Here is a 25094-nt window from a genome sequence, read left to right as displayed (position 1 = left end):
GTAAGGGCTGGAGGCTCAGGGCTGCGCTTCGAAACAAATGAACGGAGGAACTACAAAAGTGAAATGTGATCTGACCTAAAAATAAATCAACGGCACAGATTAAATCCAAAACAATCAACGGTTGAAATAATTCTCTTATAATTAAAAAATTATATATATATATATTTTTTTTTTTCGGTTCGGTATGGGAATACCGAAAAAATGAAATGCAATACCAAATCCCATACCGAAACTTTCGGTTTGGTTTGGGATTACATCCGGAAACTTTCGGGAATTTTGGTTTGGGATTTTTTTGGTTTGGGATCGGGATTTTTTTGGTTTGGTTTGGGATTTTTGGGATTTTTTTCTAGCCCTAGTTTCACATGCATTTCATTCAAATTCCCAACTTTATTGCAGATGTATGGACAAGGATGTAGAAGAGGAAGAGAAGCAAGGGGACAAAATGGAGGAGCAAGAAAAGGCAGAGAAGCTTTAAAGTTAATAGGTGTGATGAAAGCATCAACTTAAGTTCTTGTTTATATTTAAATTGAAATAAACTATTGTTAACATCATTGGGTTTAGGAGGTAAGCAAGATCAAGGTGAAACCCAATCTCGAGTTCCAACTCAAGCTCAATGTCAATCTCCAATTCAATCTCAATCTCAAGCTCAAGCTCAAAGGACGACAAAGTTATCTGTAAGTACACCCTTTTCTATTCTATAGATATAAATGAAAATACAAGAGGAATGCATGTATCTCAAGTGAAGTTTTTATATTTCAATTAGATTTATGATAACGCTTTAACTTATTCTTTTTTAGGTTACAAGAGGAGGGCATGTATCTCAAGCACGATTCAAGTTGCTACTTCTACATCATAACCTCAACCTTACTAAGCCACCAGAAATGAAAATAGGTTTAGGTACAAGATTCCAGCCAAACAAGGAAAGTCATGGAAAGTGTAGTTGATCTCAACATGTCATGCGGCTTTTGAACGGAACATTTGTGCTCTTATTTTGATAACTAAAACCTTATTTTGCTTGTGTTTGATTGAGTGGAATGCCCATATTTTGTAATCGAGATTCTATGGGTTATATACCTTATGGATGGTGAAATCTCTTTTGTTTTCCAACTTCTTAATGGTCATTTTTTGGAATTATTATGACATTTATGAAAAGTTGTAATTATTAGGAGCATTCTTTTAGAAGTATTATGAACAAGTTTCTTGTATTAATGCACTGCTTTGGCGACAATAACACCATGAGCATTTGGTCATATTATTATTTGTTAGAGAAGAAAAAAAATTGGTAGTTCATTCTCCAAGAAAAAGAATAATTTAGCTACTTACGAAGACAACAACACCATACGTCATTTCTCATGCCCGGGCATGTATTGATTGAAAATGAGGGGAAAATGAAATTGAGGATAAGAATTAGCGGGGGGAAAATAGTGGGAAAGTTTTATTTTTGTTGTAGGACTATTTGACTGAACTATTCTAGGGGAATAGAAAGGGGAAGGTCGACGGCAATAAGAGAGAAAAGAGAGAGATTTAATTGTGAGGTGTGTATTGTATCATCCCATTGTGCCTTTGTTTATAGTAGTAAAATAGGTAGAATCCTTACCCTTTTAGGATTATAACTCTAATAGGTAATTAACTACTAATAAGAATATAAGAGGTATTCCTATATCCACTAGGATTTACACAATCACATTCATATTCTAAATATGATTGCAACAATTTTTGTTCTATTTTAAGTTTTTTTGTCATTTTGAAAAGTGAAATGATTTAATTACCCTCATATGTTGTGCACATGCTCTCATTTAACAGAAATATGGATGGAATATATGAAAAACTAACAGTAGGGGGAAATTAGCTACAAAATTAGTTGGAGTCCTTAATTTTCCAATAGAAAACTTCAGGGGAAAATCGAAAGATATGTGACATAGCCACAGGATCCATCAAGGCCAAAGCCACAGGATCCCAAGAGGTAGGGTGTTTGACCAATGGATTTTCAATGTCTAAGTCATTAACTCTGAAAATAGTGTGTTTTAGAGCCTTATGCGTAGCAAAAGCTTACAAAAACAATGAGCTTGTTTCTACTCTTTGTTGTCAACAAGGAAATATCAAACTTCCATTCCAAAGTCGAGATCCCTATTTTTAGAAAAATTACTTGATTCAATTAAAGGCCAAAAAAGTTTAATGTTCAGAGAGAATATCAAGGTGTATAATTCTATGCTTGCATTTATTTCTATGGGAGCCAAAGTTGATCAATCAATTAACAATGGAACAAGTTCTTATATTTTTTAAATTAGTGTCAAGTTCATCATTTAATAGGTTCTTGTTACCCCCTGACGGTGAAGGTCCAAAATTTATTCAGCTTTATATATAGAGGTATTCGTCAATTTACCCTCTAAACTTGTAAGGATTGGCCAATTTCCCCCCTCGACTTTAATTTTGGCCAATTACCCCCTTTAACTCTTAAAATTAATCACTTTCCACCTTGTTGTTTAATTTTTTGAATTTTTCATCTATTCTTCCGTTAAGTATGTCATGTGTTATCCATGTAACTGCCATTAAATGGCAGAAACACCATTTTATCCACACCTACTACCTTCTTCATTTTCTCCGAACCTTGTATCTTCTTCATTTTCTTCACCCACGTTTTCTACTCCCCAGATTCTTCTCCGTTTGACCTCGCAAACCCAATATTTCTCTCTGTTTCTCCTTCCAATCTCCAAACCCAACATTTAATTTCAGTTTATTTTACCAAGGCATGAATTTGGAAGATGGTGTGAAGCTCCAGTCTTCATCGATTAATCAAATTCCCAAAAGAATCAGAATCCTTCACATATATTAATATTTTTTATGTGACCCATAACTCCCTAATGGGTCATCTTCCCAACATGATTCCTTGATTGAAAGACATCGAAGTTCTAAACTAGGCGTATAACAAGCGGTCAGGGGTGCTGCCGGACTTGGTGTGTTCATTGAAAAGCCTGGTGAATCTTACCATTGCTTACAATTTCTTTTCTGGGTTCAGTTAGGAATATACGAAGTTGTCATATAGGAATATGATGTTTTATTTCTCCTTGAATTGCATTCTTGGCCAGAGATGCAGCAGCCGCAGTTGGAATGCTCTCTAATTCCAGGAGGCCCAAGCCTCTAGTATGTGGGTCCCTCTACCCATCGTCTTCTACTTTTTCTCAATAAAAAAAAAAAAAAGGAGATTTCAATGTTTTTGTACAACTTTATCTAATAATGGCAAATTTGATTCAGAGCTTCCTAAATCCTACTGACTTTAATTTCTTTATTATATCTAGAGGAATGTTCTCTTTTGTTGACAAATATTCCCAAAAAATGCTTTTTTAAAAAGCAGATCATCAAATTCTCAATGCAAGCTTCCCTCTTCAAACATGTCGCTAAAGAGAGAGCTAAATCAAAACCACCTCCAAAGCCATTGAAAATTAAGCTTTCCCCCTTGGGTTTGAGAGGTCAAACTGAGAAGAGATATGGGGAGTAGAAAACGAGGGTGGAGAAAAGGAAGAAGATAGAAAATTTGGAGCAAAATGACCTTTTTACCCTTTAAACGCTGTCATATGGATAGCACATGACATCTTTAATGGAAGAAGAGAGAAAATTCAGAAAATTAAACAACAGGAGGGAAAATTTACTTATTATGATAGTTGAGGGGAAATTGGCTAAAATTAAAGATGAGGAGGAAAATTGACCAATCCTTACAAGTTCGGGGGTAATTGACGAATCCCTCATAAATATATATGATACCCATAATAAAGCAATGAATCGCCTTGATGCAGTTCATTGTACCAAAAGAATGAAATGGTTGATGAAAACATTGTGGAAGGTTTGATTAAAAATTTAAATGAATCGAATGAACTAGTTAAACCTTTTCAAATAGTCAAAGATAAATCTGAAAATGGTTCTCATGCTCATTGGTGTTTTAATAATGGGAGATTAGGACTTGTTATACAAATAGAGATATTGTTATAGAATTTAAAGATGGAGGGTTAAAACATGTTACAAATTTAAGTCCAAAATTCATGTAAATTTGAAATTGAATGAACAATATAGATAGCCAACATGAGACAAAATTGGTGGTTCAATATTGGGAGATATAGGACTTTTTATTCAAATAGAGATATTGTTATAGAATTTAAAAATGGAAGGTTAAAATGTGTTACAAATTTAAGTTTGGATGGAGGGTTATTAAAACGTGTTCCATCATCTTCCCAATTTTCTTCTTGAAGATCTGGTTTACCAATCGTTGATAGGTTACCCCTGCATTCTGAAGTTTGAATGGAATAACAAGATAACAATATGTACCTCGATCAATAACGAAAGGTCTCTCCACCATGTTCGGCTCATACATCTTGATCTGGTTTTATCTGTTATATACATCTATAAAGCTTAATAGTTCATGTCCAGTGATGGAATCGACAATCAAGTCTATCCCATGTAAGGGATATGCCTTGTTCAAGTCCGTGAAGTCTACACAAACTCATGTTTCGTTCATTTTCTGCAAAAAGACCACGTTGGACAGCCAATATGGATGATGAACTTCAATAATAAAGTTGGCTTCTTAAGCTTATCAATCTCAGCTTCGATTATTTTACCTTGTTGGGTTCTGTTGTTGTGTTTTCTTTAGACGACTCGATTGAGTCCACATGGAGATGATGGTAGATAATTTAATGATCTATTCCAGGCATGTCTTGAGTGGACCAGGTGAACACATACTTGTTTGCTTGCAAAAAAAGCTATATAGTTCTTTCTCTCGATCCGATAATCTTGATCAGACTCTGAATCCTGCTTTCGAGCTTCATTGTCCTAAGTTGTCATGTCATTTACATCTTGGAAACATTATGCTAGGGTAGCGCCATCATACTTCATTTTCTTCAGTTTTTGGCACTGATAGAAGTGAACATAAAGTACTTATTGAAGGCTATAAAACCGAGTCTCTCGTTAGGTCTATCCACTTCAGCTAGTTCTACTTCGAACAGTTTGAGGTATTTTCTGACACTTTCTTGCTTGGATTATTGTTCCATGATAAACACAGCCTTATGGAGCTTCCAGACATCTCGATATGCGGAGAAATTGGCAGTGAAAACTTTAGCCAATGCTTCGAAGTTTTTGATTAACCGTATTGGTATTTTCGAGTACCATCTCATAGCAAGTCCTTCTAGTATGGAAGGAAACACCTTGCACATCAATGCATCATTGTTGCTATACAAAGTCATAGCATTCTGATATTGCCATTATATAGTTATCCATATCAGTATGTATGTAGTAATACTTAAATGGGGCAGAGTAAACTTCTTCGGAGGAGCAGTGGCCTCTATTGCAGAGGAAATATCGCCTTTGACCTCAACAAAAACCCTGCTTGAGACTTGATTCCAAACTTCTCTTGGAACATCCTTAGAGTTATTGTGATTTAGAGGTCTGCCGCGTTCTTGGTCCTCAAAGGACTCTAGTTCATCAAAGTCGAGGCGTATGGGTTACATACGATAAGCCCTTACAATGCTTGGAAGTCCGAGGTTATGTTTAACTCGAACCTTCAGTAATGTGAGTGACGATCTGATCTTTGTGATGCTTTACGTGCTGATTTGGAATGAGACTCTGTTGAAACTGGATGAGGAGTCTCGACTAGCCGTACTTCTAAAGTAGAAGTGGTCAGAACTCCGAATCCCAAGATCTAAATCTGGGTCTGCATAGTAGTTCTGCGAGCATTTTCCAAAGCTTTCATAAGCTACTCCATATGTACAAAACTAGAAGGATTTCGGGTTGGCTGGCCTTCGATGTCTTCTGGAGGTTATCTATAACAACGTGATTCCTATAATTTGGTCTATGATGGGAATCGAATCTTCAGCCAAGGCAGTATTGCTTTTTGGAGCAGTTGGGTTCTCCAAAAATAGGTTACCTTTGTCTTGGTTGTTAGTGTTGACACAGCTATCTACTCGGCTGATGGACATGTTGAACACTCAATTGTTGTAGGAGTAGGAATTTGGCTCTTAATGATAGCATTAAATGAGGCTGGTTAATCCCTGACCGGACTACGAAGGTGCTTGTATTCTGATCTGCCTTACTCAGGTCCTGAAAAGTTCATGGTCCCACGCCTTGATTTGTATCCAGGCTTGCTATCAAGCCCTTTTGCAATTTCAGGCTATTTGACATTGCAAGTGAAGGTTATGAACAAATAAGGGTGCCCATATTGTTTGCAAATTGCAATAGCATCTTGATAACTGTTAAGCATGTATCTAGGGCTTTTGGTATGTGAGCTAAGCAATATTACTCTTTGTCTTGCATTATCCGCATTATTATTACCCCTTGATATTGCATCAAAAATACCTTTGTAAACCTCACTTCTCAAAAAAAAAAAAAAAAAAAAAAATCTTATGTTATCCAATCGATCTTCTTCAAGTGCTGTGTAAGAATCTACCAAAAATTGTTGGAACAACCTTCCTACTTTTGACAATGTGTCCAATTGAGGCTATTTTTTCTGAATCTGATACGCTATGAAGATTCTCATAGGTACTCATCCTCTTTTACATTGATGACCTTTAAAATCATTGTTCCATTTTAAATCAGGTATATACCCATCTGTGGACGATATGATGGTAAAAAGTAAGGAGAATAAATCACCTACAAAATCTTTCAATCTACTCTGGAAATTATACATATACTAAAACCCAAACTTGGTGGCACTGTTTTTCACTGTTCATGAACGGAAAGGACGGAAATGCCCTCGAGTTCGCTACTGTTTCATTTTTTATACAGTAAAAAGTCGCTGCTCTTCCCGGTCACGCGTCTTTCATCGTTTCTTTCTCTGCTTGGACCGCATATTTTCTACTTTACCTTTCCTTTTTGTTTTTCACCTTCCTTGCTGTGCGATTTTCTCCCTCTTCATCGTTCCCTCTTTTGCTGCCAAATCTTTGCTCTTTCTTCGCAGAATAGTCTTTAGAAGAGATCCTGACTTTAATTTTATTTTGGATTTGGTTTCGGGTCTTCTCCGGTGTGCAACCCTTTGTTTGATTTTATTGGGTGTTTTGTTTCCGGTCTTCTCCGGTGACGAACCCTTTGTTGGTCAGCGTTTTGTTCTCATCTTGCCATCGTCGGGATCAAAATTTTAAGGTAGTCAAGGTTTTGTCGAAGCTTATAAAATTGGTTTCGAGCGTTCGCGACCGTTGGTGCCAGAATTTCAGAGTGTTGGTCTCTGTTTTCGTCGGCGATCCCGGAGTTGGGACTGAGCACGGCGTGCCTTTAAATTATCGTCGGGCAAATTGTATTGAACTCTGGTATCTTCCAAAACTGCTGCATAATAATTTTTTTTTTTCAAATTTGTGTTCGTTTGAATGAAACCCTAACAGTTTCGTTTTGCAGTGAGTTGTAGCGGTTTGTTGAGAATTTGTCGGCTAAGGCATATTTTGTGTTTGGCTTCCTCTACTGACAAGTCTGAGAATTCGCATTAGCTGGAACGCTACTGTTGGTTTGGGTATGCCGTCCCTGCCTCCATTTTTTCACAATTGTCTCTCCGTTTCTTATTTGGATCAGTCGAGTTTGTGTTTTTCTTTTTAGTGTTTAATTTTGTGTGATTTTATTTGCTTGGATATTGGGTTTGATCGGATTACATGCTTATTTTGTAATTGATAATTGTTTTTCAATTAATGGGGTATTTCGAATGAACCAGAAAAGTCAATCGGATTATGAAGAGCATGTTTGTAGGTTGATAAATTATGAAATCTATGAAAACTGGGCAGATTTATAAATTACATACGTGCTCTTTATTTGTAGAATTACATACTTTATTTGATGCATGTTTGTAGAGCCAGTTTTAAACAAATACACCTAAAAATTTCTCCCAGCAAGTAGTTAGCAATATTCCTGACTTTTCCAGTTCTGAAAACAATTTGATGCATACAAATTTATTGCTGCTTATTGTTGTTTTACAGCATAACCAGCTTTTCTGTATAGCATGGCCTCCAATCATCATTCATTTGAAGGTACACCATTCTTCCACTATCTTTTATTTATTTTGATAAAATTATCTCTCATATGTTTAACTTATTAACAATAACACGATTTCATGTACTAACTAGCTACCAGGATGCTTGCTTTTTGTATGATTTCCATTATTTGAAGTATCTGAGTAGAGTTTTGTTCGAATTAGAAAAATCAATTTAAACTCAAGCTTCTTTACAAGCTTGAGAAGAGATTTTAGTCTTATAATAGTTAATAATTAAGAAACAATTAGAGTCATACATGTACTACACATATTGCTAACTATCCTAAACCAAAAGTGTTGTCGTTACTGCTTAAACATACCAATCAGTCTACATTCTGTGAATGCTTATGATGACTGAGCAGTTTAACCCTCAATTATAATCTCATTTGTAAAGCTTTTGCTATCCCAACTAATACACACCTGTAATTTTGTATTTACACCATACTAAAACATTATCTTCTTCATATGTTCAATCAAAATTTTATCTAATGTACATCGCTTGTTGGTGATGGATGTACATATCAAAAGAGTGAGAAAAAAGAACAAGACTTGGAAGTGCCCAAGGACTAGATGGTGGAATCTAAAAGAAGAAAAACAAGCCATTTTCAAAGAGAAAATAATCACCCAGTGTGTGGGATAGAGAGGGGGAAGCTAACCAAATGTGGGATTCCATGGCTAGTTGTATCCGAAAAGTAGCAAAAGAGGTATTAGGAGAGTCCAAGGGCTTTGCCCCACACCAAAAGGAATCTTGGTGGTGGAATGAGGAGGTACAAACAAAGGTGAAGGCTAAGAAGGAATGTTGTAAAGCCTTATACAAGGATAGGATTGATGAAAATGGTGAAAGGTATAGAAAAGCGAAGCAAGAGGCGAAGAAAGCTGTGAGAGAAGCTAAGTTAGCGGCTTATGACGATATGTATAAACGACTAGATACCAAAGAAGGAGAGTTGGATATCTATAAACTAGCTAGAGCAAGGGAAAAGAAGACAAGGGACCTAAACCAAGTGAGGTGCATCAAGGATGAGGATGGAAAGGTTCTTGCTACAGAGAACGCGGTTAAAGACAGATGGAAAGGTTATTTTCATAATCTTTTCAATGAAGGACATGAAAGGAGTGCTTCTTTAGGGGAGTTGAGTAACTCAAAAGAGTGTAGAAACTACTCTTTTTATCGTAGAATCCGGAAGGAAGAAGTGGTTGTAGCTTTGAAGAAGATGAAGCATAGAAAAGCAGTAGGCCCAGACGATATACCAATCGAAGTGTGGAAAGTTTTGGGAGAGACAGGTATAACATGGCTCACTGACCTTTTCAATAGGATTTTGAAAACGAAGAAGATGCCAAATGAGTGGCGAACGAGCACTTTGGTGCCTATCTACAAGAATAAGGGCGATGTACAAAATTGCATGAACTATAGGGGTATTAAGCTAATGAGTCATACAATGAAGCTCTGGGAGAGAGTCATTGAGCATAGATTGAGGCAAGAGACACGGGTTTCGGACAACCAATTCGGGTTCATGCCAGGGCGCTCAACCATGGAGGCAATCTATCTCTTACGAAGATTGATGGAAAGATATAGAGATGGGAAAAAGGATTTACACATGGTCTTTATAGATTTGGAAAAAGCGTATGATAGGGTCCTAAGAGACATTCTTTGGAGGATTTTAGAGAAGAAAGGAGTACGAGTAGCATATATCCAAGCTATACAGGATATGTATGAAGGAGCAAAGACTGCCGTAAGAACTCATGAAGGACAAACCGAAAGCTTTCCCATAACTGTAGGATTACATCAAGGCTCATCCTTAAGTCCTTACCTTTTTGCGTTGGTAATGGATGAGTTAACAGGACATATTCAAGATGATATTCCTTGGTGTATGCTTTTCGCAGACGATATAGTGTTGATAGATGAAACTCAAGAAGGGGTAAATCCAAAGCTTAACCTTTGGAGAGAAGTGTTGGAATCTAAAGGTCTTCGCCTAAGCCGATCAAAGACAGAATATATGGAGTGCAAGTTCAGTGCAAATGGAGGCCAAAACGAGTTAGGGGTGAGGATCGGAGATCAAGAAATACCAAAGAGCGACCGTTTTCGTTACCTAGGATCTATCTTGCAAAAGAACGGAGAATTAGATGGAGATCTCAACCATAGAATACAAGCTGGATGGATGAAGTGGAAGAGTGCATCCGGCGTGTTGTGTGACCGCCGTATGCCACTGAAGCTCAAGGGAAAATTTTATAGGACGGCAATAAGGCCGGCGATGCTGTATGGCACAGAATGTTGGGCGGTGAAGCATCAACACGTACACAAAATGGGTGTAGCGGAGATGAGGATGCTTCGTTGGATGTGTGGGCACACGAGAAAGGATAAGATTAGGAATGAGGATATCCGGGGTAAAGTAGGAGTAGCCGAAATTGAAGGAAAGATGAGAGAAAATCGGTTACGGTGGTTTGGACATATGCAAAGAAGGCCTACTGACGTTCCGATTAGAAGATGCGACTATGGGACAGAGGTTCAGGGCCGAAGGGATAGAGGAAGACCCAGGAAAACTTTGAGAGAGACCTTAAGAAAAGACTTAGAGTACTTGGATCTAACGGAGGACATGACACAGGACAGAACACAATGGCGTTCTAAGATTCATATAGCCGATCCCACTCAGTGACTTGGATTTTCCAAGTCTCCAACCGAGAAATTGTCCTCGCTCGGGAAATTAAGGGAACACTACCTCAACCTACATGCTCCACTCACAAAGCTCCAACATACAAGCTTCAACAAAAGAAAATTCAAAGAACTTAGCGAAGAAGGCTTTGGTGATTTAACACAATACGTTGAAATGAAGGAAAGCTTATTTATTGATATCCCCGATAAATTACAAATATGTACATATACTTGAGTCAAAATAAACAAACAAGAGGGAGCCTTCACAAAGGTTGCTTAGGAGAAGTTTCGGCAGTCGGTAGAGCCCCAGAAAGAGAAGGCACCGGAGGGGGATCATTCGGAGCCTCAGTACTGGACAGAACCCTAGAAGGAGGAGGCATCAGAGGTTGATCATTTGGAGCTTCATTTCGCGGTACAGCCCCAGAAGACGAAGGCAATAAATGCCTTTGGAACAAACCCACAAATCTCTGATGATCAAGTAAAACCTGACCATTAGATTCCTTCATCTGGTCAAGCTTCCTCTTCATGTTTGTAGCATAGTCATGTGCGAGCCGGTGCAACTGTTTATTCTCATGCTTGAGCCCTCTAATCTCCTGTTTGAGACTCATCACTTCAGCTGCCAATGATTCAACTTGGCGGGTTCGAGCAAATAGGCGTTGGGCCATATTAGACACAGAACCTGCACACTGAACACTAAGAGCCAGAGAATCCTTAACAGCCAACTCATCAGACCGTTTGGAAAGTAGTCTGTTATCTTTGGGAGTGAGAAGGTTCCTGGCCACTACCGCAGCGGTCATATCATTCTTCATCACGGAATCCCCAACGGTAAGAGGACCAGTAGGGGAGACGAAGGATGGGCGCCATATGTTGTCTGGAGAAGGCGGGGCTGCCTCTTCAACAAGGTTCAAGTCAAAACGACGGTCGGAGGGGCCAGACATTTTCAAAGGTGTAGAAGAGAGAAGAGGTCAGACAAATCAAGATCTTAGAAGTGCAAGAATGGAGCTTCTACTGGTGGATATTCAAGTGTGCTTTGGAACTTAATGTCAGCCTCTATAAAAATCTGCACTCGACGAAGCTTCAGAAATTGAAGAGGCGTTTGCTTTCTCAAAAGCTGGGCTGCTCAGAGACCACGAGGGTCGATCTCAGAAATCGAAGAGGCGTTTGCTTTCTCAAAAGCTGGGCTGCTCAAAGACCACGAAGGCCGATATCAGAAATCGAAGAGGTTTGCTTTCTCAAAAGCTGGGCTGCTCAGAGACCACGAGGGCCGATCTCAGAAATCGAAGAGGTTTGCTTTCTCAAAAGCTGGGCTGCTCAGAGACCACGAGGGCCGATCTCAGAAATCGAAGAGGTTTGCTTTCTCAAAAGCTGGGCTGTTCAGAGACCACGAGGGTCGATCTCAGAAATCGAAGAGGCACCTACTTTTCCAGCCTTGTCAGCACCTGTCACACGCACACTCAGCTTTGCGGAAATTATGGGCATTCTGTCGAAGATTTCTGGCGAAGTAGAAAGCACATGAATCGTACTGTTCAATCACCCACTTCCCACACGCAACAGTAGCTCATGGGTACCACATATAACTTTGCCAAAGTTCTCTGACAAAGTTGAGACTACTTTTCCAGCCTTGTCAGCACCTGTCACACGCACACTCAGCTTTGCGGAAATTATGGGCATTCTGTCGAAGATTTCTGGCGAAGTAGAAAGCACATGAATCGTACTGTTCAATCACCTACTTCCCACACGCAACAGTAGCTCATGGGTACCACATATAACTTTGCCAAAGTTCTCTGACAAAGTCGAGACACGTGAAGCTTGCAACTCTCACTACATCGCTCTGACCAAGAAGGGTAAAAGAATAGCAAAGAAACAACATTAACAAAGTTTAGACACATAAATTTTGACGGCCTAGCTACCATATTATTACCCACAAGGGTAAAGGAACAGTACCACTGTTAGATAATTGGAAAGTCCCGGTGTGTTAACCTCTGTGCTTCATGGCAAGGTAGACTAGCAAACATGCCCAACCTTTACTCACATTTGAGAAAACACTCCCAACAAGATTGCTTGCCCCAAAATCGAAGAGGCATCGCCCTCCGAATCTCGAGAGCCAGACTTCCAACATGATTACTTTCTCAAAAATCGAAGAGAGGGTAAAGGAACAGTACCACTGCTGGATAATTTGAAAGTCCCTGTGTGTCATCCTCTGTGCTTCGTGGCAAGGTAGACTAGCAAACATGCCCAACCTTTACTCACATTCGAGAAAACACCCCCAACAAGATTGCTTGCTCCAAAATCGAAGAGGCACCGCCCTCCGAATCTCGAGAGCCAGACTCCTAACATGATTACTTTCTCAAAAATCGAAGAGAGGGTAAAGGAACAGTACCACTGCTGGATAATTGGAAAGTCCCTGTGTGTCAACCTCTGTGCTTCGTGGCAAGGTAGACTAGCAAACATGCCCAACCTTTACTCATATTCGAGAAAACACTCCCAACTCCCAACATGATTACTTTCTCAAAAATCGAAGACACCGCTCTCCGAATCTCGAGAGCCAGACCCCCAGCATGATTGCTTTCTCAAAAATCGAAGAGGCATCGTTCTTCGAATCTCGAGAGCCAGATCCCCGACAGGATTGCTTGTTCGAAAATCGAAGAGGCACCACTTTCCCAACTTCAAGAGCCAGATCTCCTTGGATAAAGCTTGTCTGTAATCTTCACACGCAACATCAGCTTTCCAGATACCACAGACCACTTTTTCAAAGTGCTCTGACAGAGTTAAAACTTGTGAAGCTGGCAGCTCCCACTACCGTGCTATGACCAAGCAGGGTAAAGGAATAGCATTATTACTTGATGTTAGGGAGACTCCTATATATGTCGACCTCCATCCCCAACGGACAGGCAGACCTGCAAAAATGCTCAACCCTTCCTCTTATCTGAGAGGGCACTCCCAACGAAGCCTTTCGAAATATTCAGCTTTCTTTCCCCCTGATAATACCTCTGTAAACAAGCTATACTAGAGCAAGAATATCTCATATCATCAGGGTTAAAAGCAAGAGTATCTCATATCATGCTTTTTCCCTGTCTTTTCCTTTGGCCTTGTTCTTACCTGCAAGACAAGGAGAAAGAGAGCAATCAGTCAACACTTGGAATCAAGCTTCCAACCAGGAACTGACTGCCTGGAACCCCTTACCCTGGCATTGCTCTCGAGTACTCATCTTCAACATCTTATGCTTCCAGGGAAGATACCGCATCTGCCTGAGGAACATATAGGGCAAGTGAGAAGGATACAAGGAAGCATGTGGAGACAAGCGTAACAGCACACGTGCCGATACATCCACTACTCTGTCAAAAGCAAAAGTATCCCATATCAGCAGGGTCGAACGTACTCTAGATTTGATGGACTTGTTTTGACCCTCAAATTCTTCAGTCGGCCTTATACTTTGGAGGAAACCAGAAAACCCTCCATCCCAGTTCAAGAATAAGCCTGTGGAAAGTTACTTCTTCAAAAGCAAAAGTATCCCATATCATCTCTTCTCATTTTTCTTCTCTTTATCCTTCATGCTGCCTGCAAGATAGGGAGAATGTGAACAATCAGCCGGAGCTCTGATTGCTTACCTTGTCTGTTACCTCTTTCAGTAGATCCCCTAGCTCGGCGACTTGGGGGACTCCTACTACATGGTTTGTATCGCGCTTGACCAAGCCTGAAACTACAAGTAAGCTTCAAGTGACATTGATACATTATCTTGTGCATCTCCACCAGTTACAGATACCACCCCTGGATGGAGGAAGAGTACTTCCAGAGAAGATTCCACATCTACCTATGAGACAGATAAGGAAAGTCAAGCCGATACCACACTCCGGGACTTAGAAGTTTCGTGGTTACGAGATCATTCTCCCACAATATTTCCTAATGTCATTTGTACTAAATCATTCACTTGTACTCCCTAAAGGAGAGCTTGAACCTATGTACTTGTGTAAACCCTTCACAATTAATGAGAACTCCTCTATTCCGTGGACGTAGCCAATCTGGGTGAATCACGTACATCTTGTGTTTGCTTTCCTATCTCTATCCATTTATATACTTATCCACATTAATGACCGGAGCAATCTAGCGAAGATCACAAAAAGTGACCGTTTTCACTACCTAGGATCTATCTTGCAAGAGAACGGAGAATTAGATGGAGATCTCAACCATAGAATACAAGCTGGATGGATGAAGTGTAAGAGTGTATCCGGCGTGTTGTGTGATCGTCGTAGGCCACTGAAGCTCAAGGGAAAATTTTATAGGACGGCAATAAGGCCAACGATGTTGTATGGCACAGAATGTTGGGCGGTGAAGCATCAACACGTACACAAAATGGGTGTAGCGGAGATGAGGATGCTTCGTGGGATGTATGGGCACACGAGAAAGGATAAGATTGGGAATGAGGATATCCAAGGTAAAGTAGGAGTAGCCAAAATTGAAGGAAATATGAGAGAAAATCGGTTCCGGTGGTTTGGACATGTGCAAAGAAGGCCTACTGACGCTCCGGTTCGAAAATGTGACTACGGGACAGAAGTTCAGGGCCGAAGGGGTAGAGGAAGACCTAGGAAAACTTTGGAAGAGACCCTAAGAAAAGACTTGATTACTTGGATCTAACGGAGGACATGACACAAAACCGAGCGCAATGGCGTTCTAGGATTCATATAGCCGACCCCACTTAGTGGGAAAATGCTTTGTTGTTGTTGTTGTTGTTGTTGTTGTACATTCCAAAAAGACACGTGCAAAAATTTGATCACATCGTATAAAATTGCCAGAAAAAAGGTCATTCCCAAGTCATGCAAAACCAGCCTTCTTTCCTGCACAAAAAAATGGGTAAACACAATCTATCCTTATTTTATTCATGATATAAGGTAATTAAAACTACAATATCTTTTTTATGAACACCAATCAGCTTCTTTGCCCGCTAGGTCCATTGTTCTTCATTTCGTATGTCTTTATAGAGATTTAATACTCCTCAATTTGGGATTTCTGTGCTGTAGATTTTACAACAGCAATTGCATGGGACGCAGGGAAGCTGTTGGTGATGGAGCAGGTGAAGGTTGCTCCACCTAAGGCTAGGGGTGGGTTCGGTTTAATTCGGTTCGGTTTTTGCCAAAACCGAAACCAAACCGAAATTTCGGTTCGGTTCGGTTCGGTTCTTTTTTTTTTCGGTTTTTTTCGGTTCGGTTTTTTTTCGGTTCGGTTTTTTTCGGTTCGGTTTCGGTTTTTTGTTTTTTTTTTCTTTCAAAAAATGAAAAACATTGAAATTTTAAATTTTAACGTATCCAACACAATCATAACATAAGCATTCTAACTATAATCAAAGACAATGAAAATAAACAACTTGATTAGTAAAAGAAATGCGTGGGTGGATTTATTTAGTGTGTGTTGGATTCTTTTCCATCACAAATTCCCTAAGTAATCTACCCGAAATAAATGTTTATGGATTCTGTTACATGTTATATGAGAGTAGATTTGGAAAAGAAAGCTGAGACAGAAGTAGACAGTGCTATGGAGATGGATGTAGGTACTTCAGGATGAGGTTTGGTTCCGGAACCTTATATGGGGGATAAATAATAGGTTAGGGTTTAGAGTTTTTATAGGACTTTTTTTTAATATTTTGAGCTTAAAGTTTGGCAACACATTGGGTTTAGCACATTTTAACTTACAAATTGGGTTTAGAAAATAATATCCAAAACAAATAATTAAATAAAAAAATTAATTTAATTAATTCGGTTCGGTTCGGTTCGGTTCGGTTTCTAGATCACTAAAACCGAACCGAACCAAAAGAATTCGGTTCGGTTCGGTTTTTTCAATTCGGTTCGGTTTTTTTGTTCGGTTCGGTTTTTTCGGTTTCGGTTCGGTTTGGTTTTCGGTTTTTTTCGGTTTTCGGTTTTTTGAACCCACCCCTACCTAAGGCCATGGAAATGAGGATAAAGGTCAAATATACCTCAGTTTATCACACTGAACTCTGCTTCTACCGAAGGTCAGCAATAATATCTACTACATACATATAATATACATAATATATATATATACAGATTGCTTAAGGGGAGGGATCCCCATTTTTTCAAAAAAATGGGGACATGCTCCCCACCGTTAGATTGGTTTTAATGAAATTGTGTGGTTGAGATTAAAACACAGGTCACACAATCTCAACCACACAATTTCATTAAAGTTAAATCCAATGGTGGGGAGTGTGTCCCCATTTTTTTAGAAAAATGGGGATCCCTCCCCTTAAGCGATCTGTCTGTGTGTGTATATATATATGATTTTATATGATTAAGCTTTGAGAATTGCAGATTTGTAAACTGAGTAGAGTTTTCCAGGCACATTTACTTCGAGTGAATACATTGTTGTTCATTCTGGCCGTCTTTCCAAAATCAAGCCCCTTGCTTAGTTGGACAAAGTTTGCATCCTTAGTTGTGCCATACCAACAGGTTTGGTGTCGTACTCAATGCTTTAGAACCTTGAATTATGCATCCTCAACTGATACTACATATTGAATCGTTTGCATTATTACTGAATACTTTGTTTTTTAATATCAGGTTTGGGTTTCCCTCTCAATGTAGCAAAACGAAAAATTATCCTCAGTTGTTGTTTATTGGCCTCGCTTTAAGTTTGGACAAACTATGTTGATCCCAAATTCTTTGTTCTAATAAATTGCATTTGCTTTTTTTTTTTCCGTATTTATATTGATACATGGATGATCTAGGCTACTAAAGGTGGAAAAATATCTGAGGCGCCAGAGTATTGGGGTGGAGTCGGTGGACTTGAAGCCCAAGAGGTTTGATGAAGGTATTTATCTTTTATTTTTTATTTTTATTTTTTATTTTTGACGTTTGGATTTGGTTTAACAGGTAGTTTAGTGGGAAAACATAGAAACATATTTTTGCTTAAACATTCTTTCCCTGGCCATAACTAAGAAATTTGGAGTAAATGAATTTGTGAATTCGAGTGACAATGACAAACCAGTGCACAAGATGAAAAATGATTCGCCATTCTTATTATGTGTTGGACATGAATCATAGATAGTTAAGTTGTAACTTTAACTTATATTTTTATTTTCTTCTGCTTCTCATCTACCCAAGTCTACAATGTACATACAGCTTAGGAAAAGACCGAGACATCAACCAGTGCAGAAGCTCCTGATAGGACTAATTGCAGATAGCACTACAAATGAGCACTACAATTTTCAGCTTGATGTTGGTATGTGATTTCCACTCCATCTCATCTTTTTTTTTTTTTAATGTTAGTTTAATTTTCAAACCTTTTGTACGTATCAAGTAATTCTCCATATAATTGAATAATGGCCTTTTTTTGTTTCTCTTTTTCGCTCTTCCATCAATTCATTGGTTAAATAGATTGAAAAAATTTAGTTTTTTTATATTCAATACTTACCGATTCCAATTCTTAATATATAGCAAGAGAAAAATTATGGACAAAGCAAAAAATAACATGATGACCAAGAAAAAGATGGTCATTCCCAAACAAGCAAGACCAAAAGATTGACCAAGAAAAATCATAAACACTGAGCAGATGTCTGGTGCCAAGCTTCTGATATGGACATGAATATTTTTCGTATTTGAACGATTTCGATATTATGAACTTCTGTACATGAATATAGCTTTCATAGCATCTCTATCTTTATAACAGTGAGGAATTGCACACTGCCAATCTCTATCTTAGGTATATAATTTCAATAAATTCTATTTTCTGCATGTACATATTATCAAAATATTTTAAACACCCGCAGCAACGCGCGGGCACTTTTGCTAGTTATATATACTAAACGTGAGTTTCCCCGGCACTGTAGATCACCAGTGTCCGGACGGAACTGCCCTCGCTTCTCTGTTTTCTTTCCGTTTGTGTCCCTGTTTTCCACGCATCGCTCATCTTATTCTCTCGACTTCGAGAGTCTTCTTAACGAGTTAGGGTTTTGTTCCTTCGTTGCTTTTCCTAATTTCGGCTTTTGCTCTTTTCGTTTTGCCGTTCTTTCTTCCAATCCTCTGTTTCCCTGTGATATCCGTGCTTTCTTTCTCAGAAAGGGTTGCTGATTTTCGTGGTTTAAGGGATTTTGTGGTTGCCGCGCCGTTGTGCGTCTATTTAGATTTGGGATTTTTTGCGTTCCGATGGTTTCGACATCTCTAATTGAGGTAAAGAATTCCTGCTGTTTCCCCTTTTTTTCCGTTTGGGATTTCTGGGTTGTGGCTGGGTTTTTGGCCGATTTACACCTCTTTTCAAGGGTGGCGTCTTTGCAGCCCGCTGTGGAACAAGTGTGATCCAACTAAGGTATATTTTATAATCATTTTCTTTTGGTTTTTCCCTTGTTTTGATGAAACCTTAATCGTTTCCTTTTATTGTCAATTGTGGTGCTCTCTTGGGTTTTCCCTGTTAAAGGAGAATTTTGCGTTTTTGTTCTTCAGTTGGCAAATCTGTGATTTGCTGGTATTTGCAACGTTGCTGTAATTTTTTTGGTATTTTTTTGTGCTTCTGCTTTTTTTCCTATTCGGACATGGATTGGTAATTATTGGATTTAAATGGATTTGTAGTTTTTGATGAGAGGAGTTGTTGAGGTTGTGTGAAGGTTTGTTTTTCTGGGTTTTATGCTGCAAGGGGTTACAAACACGGAGAGGAGGAGAGGAAACATTAGTTTAGATTGTGATTTAAATTTTTTTTTATATGTTCTTGGTGATATAAACTGTGTGAGTGCAGTTGTTTTAAAATTATTTGCGTGTGCTTTTTTATGGTTTTGCTTTTTTCCAGTTTCGATTAAAATGGATTTTGAATTTTTGAGAAGAAATTAAAAGGGTCGTTGGAATTTTGGAAGCCTTTGTGTTTTTGGTGAACACGCAGACAATCTTGAAAATTTGTGTTAAATGACTAATGTTTGTATATAAAAATTGCAGCCATGTGTTAAAGCTAAAGAACAATGGTTCATTAAGCTAAATGTCAATGGACTAATCCATGTGTTGACTGTGTTGAAAGGCACAAATTTTTTTGACATGTTTGGGTTTCATCTCATGTGGATTAGTGGAAAAACAAAATGGTATTGCTCTGACAGATTGTTGGTCGCTTACAGGTCTGAAGACTAATATTACGAATCGTGATTCTAAATCAGCTTATCCTTAGTTCACAAATACCAAGATTGTTATTTATCTGTGAGTACATGTGATTTATGAATTGACATTGTCCCTGGGTTTTTGTACTAATTAAATTTCTATAATTAGTTTGGTGTTTTCATTTTGTTTGCTTATTTGATTTTCTATTGGACCGCATGGATTAAATTGCAGACAGAGATAGTAAACTCTGTTTCATGCTCTTTTTGGGTTTTGGTTGCTTTAGGTTTGATTTGAAAGAAACTCGGAAGAAAAAAAAAATGAAGGGCGGTGATGTAGAATGGTTAAATTGCAATTTCAGTTTTACATACTTCAACTTAAGATGTGTGCGCTGCAAAGTGAGTTGGCTAAAGAAGCCCTTTGGACGCTTTTTGTTAATATCTCATGGGCCTTGCTCTTTGATTTCAGAAATTTTGTGCCCATCTTGGGTTCGCTTCGAACTTGGTTGAGATTGATCTAATTCGGCATTTCCAGGTGAGTTTTGCATGTTTATCAGCTTATATGGTTTCGATCTTTTGTTTTTCGTTGGATTGTTATTTTGCTTGTCTGATGCATTTTGTTTTCCTGATCTGGAAAACCGTCCCTTTCAGATTTTTGGATTTTCAATTCTCCACGATGCGCATTGACTTGTTTAGCTCTCTTTTGGTAGTTCCGTAGCAGGTTTTTTCGGACGTTTGGATTGTTATTTTGCTTGTCTGATGCATTTTGTTTTCCTGATCTGGAAAACCGTCCCTTTCAGATTTTTGGATTTTCAATTCTGATTCTTGGAACTCTCTGTGCAAAGGTATATAAATGTATTATTTGTGTTTTCCTTTATTTTCTTTGTGGCGGAATTTTTTTTTTTTTTGGTTTTGTTTTGGTGATTTGGGACCTTTTTTGTGCATGTTTGGGTTGTTAATTGGTAATGCATATTTTCTTGCTGATTTTTGTGCTAGCAATTTTATTTAAATCCACAGCTGCTTTTTTCATTTGACTTGCTGTGATGGTTATGCTTGATTCATAAGATTTGAGGTAGTCGTGATAAAATTAGAAGAGTGATATCTACGTTATTTTGGATTTGTGAGAGCAATGAATAAATTTTCATATGTAGTGTAGGGTCAAGTTTAATAATGCTGGGACCAATGTGTTTTGTTGCAATTTTAAAACTTTTTATGTTGTTAATGCTGGAACCAATGTGTTTTGTTACGAAATTGATAATATGTAAAGTTATTAGAATTTTGGAAAACTTTGTCTTTCTCACTTTTATCTGGCAGAGGGAACACAACTCTTACGTATATGATTTCAAGTTTTTCCTTTAGAAATTCAAGCTCTATTGGATACATGAGGTATAAGAGTCTGTTTGGGATATTTTCAAGTTTTACTGATTCCTAAAAAAAAGCATGCTTAAGAGTAATCATATTTCAGTTTTTATTGAATTCAGGTGACCATCTTCAGTTTTTTGCTTTGATCTGAAGGCTTTGTTTTGTTCAAATATCAAAGTTGGGCATGAGTTCATATGTTTTTCAGTGTTTTTATTCCGATTTAATAATGTGAGTTAATGGTGCGATGCTGATTTAGGCTATAAATTCAGAGGCTTTTCAATAGGCAAGTTTGCAACATGGAATTCAGAGGCAGTTGTATCATTAGCTGAAATATACTAGATCTAATCCTTAGGCATCATTTTTCACTTTGATTAAGATGTGTGCCTGCCTTCTCAGTACAAAACTGGCTTACATATCATTTTACACCATATTCTCATGTTTTTTTTATGCATTTTTACATCCAATAGTTCCAACACTCACAGCAACGCGCGGGCACTATTGCTAGTACAACCTAAAAGTCAACCCAAAAAGATCTACATCCGGAGTAGCATCAAGAAAGTTAAGAGGTTACCTGGTCAAGGTTATTATAAGATGAAATTGCGTGGAATATTGAAGGAGACCCAAAGCTTAACCGGAAAAGCAACTGCTCTAAATAGATTTGTTTCACGATCAATGAACAAGTATAAGCCATTTTTCACTACCATCAAGAAAAACAATGAGCTATTATGGATTGACGAATGTGAAAAGGCTTTCACTAAGCCGAGGGAATACCTATCCAATCCACTACTACTATAAAGCATGTCGAATGTGAAAATGCTCACTGACTTTACGTGACATACACGTCGGCTATCTGAGAAGTTAGTTTTTTAAAATGTTGTTGTACTATCTGTTGGAACCAAAATCGCATACATCCGTGGACGAAGGCGATCTTCAGTCAGACTTGCCCATGAACTCCGACGAATGGAAAATGGGATTGATTATGGGTGTAATTTCCAGATCGGGCTGCCTACATATCTTTGGGAATGGAGAATCAAATCACTGAAATACATGATTGGCGAAGGTGCCTTGGCTTAGGCACGTAAGAGATGCTTCTCTATGTCAACACGTAGACGAATGGCATGTAGAGATTATGTGAGCCTATGTTAGGTGTATATAATAATAGACTAGAGAGATGATCAGAGTCTTTGGATCATAAAAGACTTAGTGAGATAAATACTCAGACGAAGGTTCTTATAGAGTAATTCCAATTAAATCACGAGACTATCTTGGAGGGAATCTATGATAAGATATCCATTTCTCAAATGATTATGATTATGTTGTCTAATCCCAAAGATATCATAATTTGACATAAATTAGGATTTCCGTACTTGGGAGACAAGTATTATCTTTCATGGGTTTAGAGCTAGTGGAGATGTGCTGAACGACCTTGGCATGTACTAGTCTGATCCGGAATACATAGGTAGCTCCAATCTCGTTGGGTTTCTAGTTATTCTAATTACCTGGAGTGCCACGTGTCAGTGGTCCAAAAAAATCATGGTCCAACACTTTCAAAATAGTCATTTGTGTAGTACATATCTCTTGAAAGCTCTGAAGTTACATGGACTTTTTCGTACCAAATAATATGGAAAGGAACAAATACATGAATTACAAAGTGAAATTCCCCCTCGCTGTATTGGTGCACTCTCCCATCAAACAATCAAATAGGAACACATTTTAAGCGGCAGAAAAAATGGTTCTATCCAAAAGATAAACGCCATTTTCATTATACAGAAGCTTGTTAATAAGAATATGTTGTTTTAATGCAACTATTCATATCTTTAGGCCCTGTTTGGTGGCTGGATGAGACACGTTACGAGACTTTAAAAAAAACTTGAGTTCAAGTCCGTTGTATGATGCGTTTAAAGAGCATCATGGACTGAATTCGTAATTTGGACCCAAGTCCAGAATTGGATAGGATTCATAACCCGTTGGTGGACATGGGTTACGAATCCATGGCACGTCCTCCTTTCTGGTTATCATCTTCGTCGTATCTCATTCATCAACACCTCTCTCTCTCTCTCTCTCTCTCTCTCTCTCTTTGTGTCCAGGTTTTACAACTATCGGATGGATTGCTAGCATCGTTCTCGGGTCGTCGAATCTGGCATCGTTGATTTGTGGCAACCGTCAGCCTCTGGGTGAGGGTGCGTCGTCACCGTCGTCAAGGTGTCGCGAGCAGTGGTGTTGTCAGGTCAGTCGTGAGCGGCGTCGTGGGGCGCAAGCAGCATTGTTGGCGGGTTAAGAACGAGCGTTATAGGTGTTAGTAAGTGTGTAAGTCGCGAGTTCCCCATTTTGTTCCACCAGTTCAATTCAGTCCAATCCAATCCTATTGCGGCGGTCTACATCAAACAGCAGACATAAAACCGAACATGTCCAATCTAATCTTAGCCTAACCACCTAAACACTAAATATCCTATCTGTTACCCCAAACGTGCCCTTAATCCCACATTTCAGCAAAGTCAAATTATGATTGAAAATTAAAATAAATTCCATGTATTATTGAGCAGTAGTTGAGTTTGAATACAAATATTATATATATTCCAAAAGCAATCAAAGTGTCGGTAGAACAAAAAAGCATGCATATCCGTCTCACAATTGTTCTATTTTATGGGAAATGGATCATATCTCAGGATTTCTTCTACCTAATCCTGTTTATCAAACAATCTAGGCATTTGAAATTTAATCTAACGGCTAAAAACATGAGTCTACTCTAAAAGTTATAATAACTTTAGCAGTTGGATCAAATTTCAAGAGTCCGGATTATTTTGATAAGAAAGATTAGGTAGAAGAGATCCAGAGTCCCTTTCTTATTTTATACATGATGTGTTAGGAGATTGTTGAGATGAAATTTTTTTTCAGTATGCTCAGAACATGAGATGGTATATTATATGTCATTATAATTGGAGGAAAGTAATTTTTTTCAGTGTCCCTCTAATTGTAAAATAATATGTGATACACCGTTTCGTATTCTGACAACACTAAAAAAAATTCGTTGAGATAAGTAATAGATTAGTATTATTTATATTCAACGTTGCCATCGACCAAAAGTGCATCCTAATCAATAGTTCAATTCCATCTGAATCCATATGTATTATATGCTTAACGTTTCATTTCACCACACAATTATGCATTATCCTTGGTTGGATGAGCTCTAGTTCGATTATTTATATATACTTATGCACATTATTCTATAGTTATTCTCGATTATTTTGCAACATCCTCTTGTAACTAACTAGGACAAAAATATTTTGATGCCCTTAGTACAGTACTGTTCGGCTTTTTCTAAAAAATTTTGTTTGGACTTGTAGTACTAAGGGCTGGTTTGGTATTGCTGTGCTTTGAAAAAAACTGCTGTGAGAATAAGCGGCTGTGAAATAAATCAGCAGAGTGTTTGGTAAACTTTTTTGTAAAAGTGCTTTTGGAAAAAAAAGTAGTCTGATAGTGAGTCTTTTCATTAAAGGAGCACTGTAGCTCCGTGTGCTTTGAAATAAAGCCAATTTTCCAAAGCTGCAAATAGTAGCTTCAGCTTTTTCCTTTGATTTCAGTTTATTCTCACAGCAGCTTCCAAAACAAGCCTTTTTTTTTTCAGTTTACCAAACACCTAAAACCCCCACAGCTTTTTTTCATGAGTGCTTTTTTTTTAAGTACCTCACTCCCAAACCACCCCTAAGTGACTTGTATCAAACTTACGACAACAGAGTCAATAAGAGCTAGCTCTTCTTACTATGTTGTTATGGCATGGAGTGAGGTCATGTGTATAACATTGTTGGTCACATAGAACCTATATTGTGTTATCTTTTGTCTTTGTTTTTTTTTGTACATGCATAATAACGATGATATATATGTTGTAAAATTCGTTATCATGCGTAAAAACATTGCTTAAAATAGTTAATTATAGCAACTTAATTAAGTTGTTATAATTCAAGTTGCTCCAGCAATTCAAATTGTATTCGTACAAGTTACTCTAACAATTCAAATAGTGTTCGTAG

General features: G+C 38.1%; 1 long non-coding RNA gene across 1 annotated transcript; it reads left to right on the top strand.

The window, feature by feature from the left end:
* Positions 1 to 6827: 6827 nt before the first annotated feature.
* LOC103433101 (uncharacterized) lies at positions 6828 to 21375 on the top strand. The gene is made up of 16 exons (XR_011580042.1): positions 6828 to 7283; positions 7369 to 7480; positions 7938 to 7988; positions 15425 to 15482; positions 15650 to 15723; positions 16568 to 16635; positions 16979 to 17089; positions 17365 to 17447; positions 17741 to 17858; positions 18694 to 18805; positions 18911 to 18941; positions 19732 to 19810; positions 19995 to 20106; positions 20177 to 20242; positions 21022 to 21093; positions 21189 to 21375. It is a non-coding gene; the product is annotated as an uncharacterized lncRNA (long non-coding RNA).
* Positions 21376 to 25094: the final 3719 nt, after the last annotated feature.

Source organism: Malus domestica, chromosome 04 (genome assembly GCF_042453785.1).
Source record: "Malus domestica chromosome 04, GDT2T_hap1".
In the NCBI taxonomy this organism is placed as follows: Eukaryota; Viridiplantae; Streptophyta; class Magnoliopsida; order Rosales; family Rosaceae; genus Malus; species Malus domestica.
This window is presented reverse-complemented; position numbering and strand designations above follow the sequence as displayed.